Below are 6,083 nucleotides of genomic sequence, written 5' to 3' on the forward strand. Positions count from 1 at the left end.
TGTTATTTTCAGTGAGACCTGCTGGCAACAGGCTCACTGCATCGAGGGACTAAGGGGAGAAGAAGCGAACTCACCTGAGTGCAGAGTGGATTGGGCTTCTTGGCTACCGGACATTAGCTCCAGAGGGACGATCACAGGCCCAGCCATGGATAGGTCCCAGAGCCGCGCCGCCGGCCCCCTTACAGAGCCAGAAGAGCGAAGAGGTCCGGAAAAATCGGCGGCAGAAGACGTTCCTGTCTTCAATAAGGTAGCATACAGCACTGCAGCTGTGCGCCATTGCTCTCAGCACACTTCATACTCCGGTCACTGAGGGTGCAGGGCGCTGGGGGGGCGCCCTGAGACGCAATAAAACAAGATAAAAATACCTTACATGGCAAAAAAAAATACATCACATATAGCTCCTGGGCTATATGGATGCATTTAACCCCTGCCAGAATATACAAAAAAACGGGTGATGAGGCCGCCGAAAAGGGGGCGGAGCCTATCTCCTCAGCACACTGGCGCCATTTTCCCTCACAGCTCAGTTGGAGGGAAGCTCCCCTGGCTCTTCCCTGCAGTCACTACACTACAGAAAGGGTTAAAAAAAGAGAGGGGGGCACTAATTAGGCGCAGTATTAAAACATACAGCAGCTATAAGGGGAAAAACACTTATATAAGGTTATCCCTGTATATATATATAGCGCTCTGGTGTGTGCTGGCATACTCTCCCTCTGTCTCCCCAAAGGGCTAGTGGGGTCCTGTCCTCTATCAGAGCATTCCCTGTGTGTGTGCTGTGTGTCGGTACGTTTGTGTCGACATGTATGAGGAGAAAAATGATGTGGAGACGGAGCAGAGTGTCTGTAACAGTGATGTCACCACCTAGGGGGTCGACACCTGAGTGGATGTACTGTTGAAAATTACGTGACAGTGTCAGCTCTGTATAAAAAAACAGTGGTTGACATGAGACAGCCGGCTACTCAGCTTGTGCCTGTCCAGACGTCTCATAGGCCGTCAGGGGCTCTAAAGCGCCCGTTACCTCAGATGGCAGATACAGACGCCGACACGGATACTGACTCCTGTGTCGACGGTGAAGAGACAACCGTGATTTCCAGTAGGGCCACACGTTACATGATTGAGACAATGGAAAATGTTTTATACATTTCTGATAATACGAGTACCACCAAAAAAGGGGTATTATGTTCGGTGAGGGAAAAACTACCTGTAGTTTTCCTGAATCTGAGAAATAAAATGAGGTGTGTGATGATGCGTGGGTTTCCCCCCGATAACAAATGTATTCACACACATACTGGTGTTATACTGCGACCAGCAATCGCCTCAGCCCGAAGGTGCAGTGCTGGGTTGGCATGGTCGGATTCCCTGACTGGAAATATTGATATCCTAGATAAGGATAGTATATTATTGCCTATAGAGCATTTAAAAGATGCATTTCTATATATGCATGATGCACAGCGGAATATTTGCCGACTGGCATCAAGTATAAGTGCGTTGTCCAATTCTACCGGTAAAATGGTCAGGTGATGCGGATTCCAAACGGCATTTGGAAGTATTGCCTTTGAAAAGGGACATTTGGGGTCGGTCTTTTAGACCTGGTGGCCACGGCAACAACTGGGAAATCCACGTTTGTACCCCAGGTCGCCTCTCAAAATAAGACGCCGTATTATCAGGCGCAGTCCTTTGTTGGCAAGCGGACAAAAGGTTCCTCTTTTCTGCTCGTGACAGAGGGAGAGGAAAAAGGCTGAAGAGATTAGCCAGTTCCCAGGAATTGAAACCCTTTCCCGCCTCTGCCAAGCCCTCAGTATGACGCTAGGGCCTTACAAGCTCAGGCACGGTGGGGGCCCGTTCTCAATGAATTTCAGTGCGCAGTGGGCTCACTCGCAAGTAGACCCCTGGATCCTTCAGGTAATATCTCAAGGGTACATATTGGAATTCGAGACGTCTCCCCCTCGCCGTTTCCAAAAGTCGGCTTTACCGACGTCTCCCTCTGACAGGGAGGCAGTTTTGGAAGCCATTCACAAGCTGTATTCCCAGCAGGTGATAATCAAGGTACCCCTCCTGCAACAGGGAACGGGGTATTATTCCACACTATTGTGGTACCGAAGCCAGACGGCTCGGTGAGACCGATTCTAAATCTAAATCTAAAATCTAAAATCTTTGAACACTTACATACAGAGGTTCAAATTCAAGATTGAGTCACTCAGAGCAGTGATTGCGAACCTGGAAGAAGGGGACTACATGATGTCTCGGGACATCAAGGATGCTTACCTTCATGTCAAAATTTACCCTTCTCACCAAGGGTACCTCAGGTTATGGTACAGAACTGTCACTATCAGTTCAGACGCTGCCGTAGGGATGGTCCCCGGCACCCCGGGTCTTTACCAAGGTAATGGCCGAAATGATATCCCTTCGAAGGAAGGAAATTTTAGTTATCCCTTACTTGGACGATTCCCTGATAAGGGTAAGATCCAGGGAACAGTTGGAAGTCGGTGTAGCACTATCTCAGGTAGTGTTGCGGTAGCACGATTGGATTCTCAATATTCCAAAATCGCAGCTGGTTCCGACGACTTGTCTTCTGTTTCCTAGGGATGTTCCTGGACACAGTCCAGAAAAAAGGTGTTTCTCCCGGAAGAGAAAGCCAGGGAGTTATCCGAGCTAGTCAGGAACCTCCTAAAACCGAACCAAGTCTCAGTGCATCAATGCACAAGGGTTCTGGGTAAAAATGGTGGCTTCCTACGAAGCAATCCCATTCGTTAGATTCCACGCAAGAACTTTCCAGTGGAACCTACTGGACAAATGGTCCGGGTCGCATTTTCAGATGCATCAGCGGATAACCCTGTCACCAAGGACAAGGGTATCCATCCTGTGGTGGTTGCAGAGTGCTCATCTTCTAGAGGGCCGCAGATTCGGCATTCAGGACTGGGTCCTGGTGACCACGGATGCCAGCCTGCGAGGCTGGGGAGCAGTCACACAGGGAAGGAATATCCAGGGCTTAGGGTCAAGCCTGGATACATCACTTCACATAAATATCCTGAAGCTAAGGGCCATTTACAATGCTCTAAGCTTAGCAAGACCTCTGCTTCAAGGTCAGCCGGTGTTGATCCAGTCGGACAACATCATGGCAGTCACCCACGTAAACAGACAGGGTGGCACAAGAAGCAGGAGGGCAATGGCAGAAGCTGCAGGGATTCTTCGCTGGGCAGAAAATCATGTGATAGCACTGTCAACAGTATTCATTCCGGGAGTGGACAATTGGGAAGCAGACTTCCTCAGCACGACCTCCACCCGGGAGAGTGGGGACTTCACCCAGAAGTCGTCCACATGATTAAAAAACTCGACAGGTATTGCGCCAGGTCAAAAGACCCCCAGGCAATAGTTGTAGACGCTCTGGTAACACCGTGGGTGTACCAGTCAGTGTATGTGTTCCCTCCTCTGCCTCTCATACCCAAGGTACTGAGATTGATAAGATGGAGAGGAGAAAGCACTATATTCGTGGCTCCGGATTGGCCAAGAAGGACTTGGTAACCGGAACTTCAAGAGAGGCTCACGGAGGATCCGTGGCCTCTACCTCTTTGAAGGGACCTGCTCCAGCAAGGACCCTGTCTGTTCCAAGACTTACCGCGGCTGCGTTTGACGGCATGCCGGTTGAACACCGGATCCTGAAGGAAAAAAGGCATTCCGGATGAAGTCATCCATATCCTGATCTAAAGCCAGGAAGGATGTAACCGCAAAAACATTATCACCGCAATTGGCGAAAATATGTTGCGTAGTGCGAGGCCAGTAAGGCCCGACGGAGGAAATTCAACTGGGTCGATTCCTACATTTCCTGCAAACAGGAGTGTCTATGGGCCTGAAATTGGGGTCCATTAAGGTTCAGATTTCGGCCCTGTCAATTTTCTTCCAAAAAAAAAGAACTAGCTTCAGTCCCTGAAGTTTAGACGTTTGTAAAAGGGGTACTGCATATACAGCCTCCTTTTGTGCCTCCAGTGGCAATTTGGGATCTAAATGTAGTTTGGGTTCCAAAAGTCACATTGGTTTGAACCACTTAAATCTGTGGAGTTAAAATATCTCACATGGAAAGTGGTCATGCTGTTGGCCCTGGCCTGGGCCAGGCGCGTGTCAGAATTGGCGGCTTTATCCTGTAAAAGCCCTTATCTGATTTTCCATTCGGACAGGGCGGAATTGAGGACTCGTCCTCAGTTTCTCCCTAAGGTGGTTCCAGCGTTTTCACCTGAACCAACCTATTGTGGGCCTGCGGCTACTAGGGACTTGGAGGAATCCAAGTTGCTGGATGTTGTCAGGGCCCTGAAAATATTTCCAGGACGGCTGGAGTCAGGAAATCTGACTCGCTGTTTATCCTGTATGCACCCAACAAGCTGGGTGCTCCTGCTTCTAAGCAGACTATTGTTCGTTGGATTTGTAGTACAATTCAGCTTGCACATTCTGTGGCAGGCCTGCCACAGCTAAAATCTGTAAAAGCCCGTTCCACAAGGAAAGTGGGCTCATCTTGGGCGGCTGCCCGAGGGGTCTCGGCTTTACAACTTTGCCGAGCAGCTACTTGGTCAGGGGCAAACACGTTTGCTAAATTCTACAAATTTGATACTCTGGCTGAGGAGGACCTGGAGTTCTCTCATTCGGTGCTGCAGAGTCATCCGCACTCTCCCGCCCGTTTGGGAGCTTTGGTATAATCCCCATGGTCCTGACGGAGTCCCCAGCATCCACTTAGGACGTTAGAGAAAATAAGAATTTACTTACCGATAATTCTATTTCTCATAGTCCGTAGTGGATGCTGGGCGCCCATCCCAAGTGCGGATTGTCTGCAATACTTGTACATAGTTATTGTTACAAAAATCGGGTTATTATTGTTGGGAGCCATCTTTTCAGAGGCTCCTCTGTTATCATACTGTTAACTGGGTTCAGATCACAAGTTATACGGTGTGATTGGTGTGGCTGGTATGAGTCTTACCCGGGATTCAAAATCCTTCCTTATTGTGTACGCTCGTCCGGGCACAGTATCCTAACTGAGGCTTGGAGGAGGGTCATAGGGGGAGGAGCCAGTGCACACCAGTTAGTCCTAAAGCTTTCTTTAGATGTGCCCAGTCTCCTGCGGAGCCGCTATTCCCCATGGTCCTTACGGAGTCCCCAGCATCCACTACGGACTATGAGAAATAGAATTATCGGTAAGTAAATTCTTATTTTTTTAGTCATCAGTTGCTTGTTTTTCATTTCATAGTTGGCAACACTGGCCGGGACCATGCGCATTGCTAGCATTGCAATTTTCATAGCAAGCGCCCAGTTTGTGACAACTGGTGGTGGCTAAACATGTTGGCGTGGGGGCAGTGACCGCACCAACCTGACTGAGGGGGACCATGAAGCTCGGTCACCATGGCAGCAGGCAAGCAAAGGGAGGAGGAGGTGACCTAGCAAGCCAGGGAGGAGGGAGTAGACCATGCTGCTGTCTGCCCAGCATGGTACAGACTTCACGAGTCAGGATCAAGTGACGGGGTAATTGACATGTGGGGGAGAGCCTGATCCTTGGGGCCCCCTTGTGCCTCGGGGCTCTGTACGAGTGTCCCCTTTGACACCCCCCCTGTCGCCGGGCCTGCATATACCTCCCAACTTTACCATGGGAGGAAGAGGGGTGTGGTTCCAGAGAAGGGGGCGTGGTTTCACAGTAATGCCGCGATTGCGAGCCACGGCCCCCATATCTGTCACTATGGGGGAATGGCCAGTGCTCTGTGAGCTGCTGGCATGCCCCCTCTACCTCAGTGAATAGAAGCTGTGTGCGCATGTGCACAGCGTTTATTCACCGCTGCTCTACAGCAGAGCAGCGAGTGCGGACCGCGGGTGGGACAGCGTGACAGCCCCAAAAAAATGGGACTGCCCCGCGAAAATCGGGACAGTTGAGAGGTATACTGACAGTGGCATCCTGACACACAGGATCCTGACACCTAGTTGGTGAGGTTAGTAAGCCTAACCTCCTACCTCTCTGACCCTCCCTCCCCGCAGCCTGACCCTAACCCCCCCCAACCTTAACCCTCCCCAGTGGTGCCTAAACCTAACTCCCCCCCCCCTTCCCCCATAGCGGC

This window comes from Pseudophryne corroboree, chromosome 6 (assembly GCF_028390025.1).
Source record: "Pseudophryne corroboree isolate aPseCor3 chromosome 6, aPseCor3.hap2, whole genome shotgun sequence".
Taxonomy (NCBI): Eukaryota; Metazoa; Chordata; class Amphibia; order Anura; family Myobatrachidae; genus Pseudophryne; species Pseudophryne corroboree.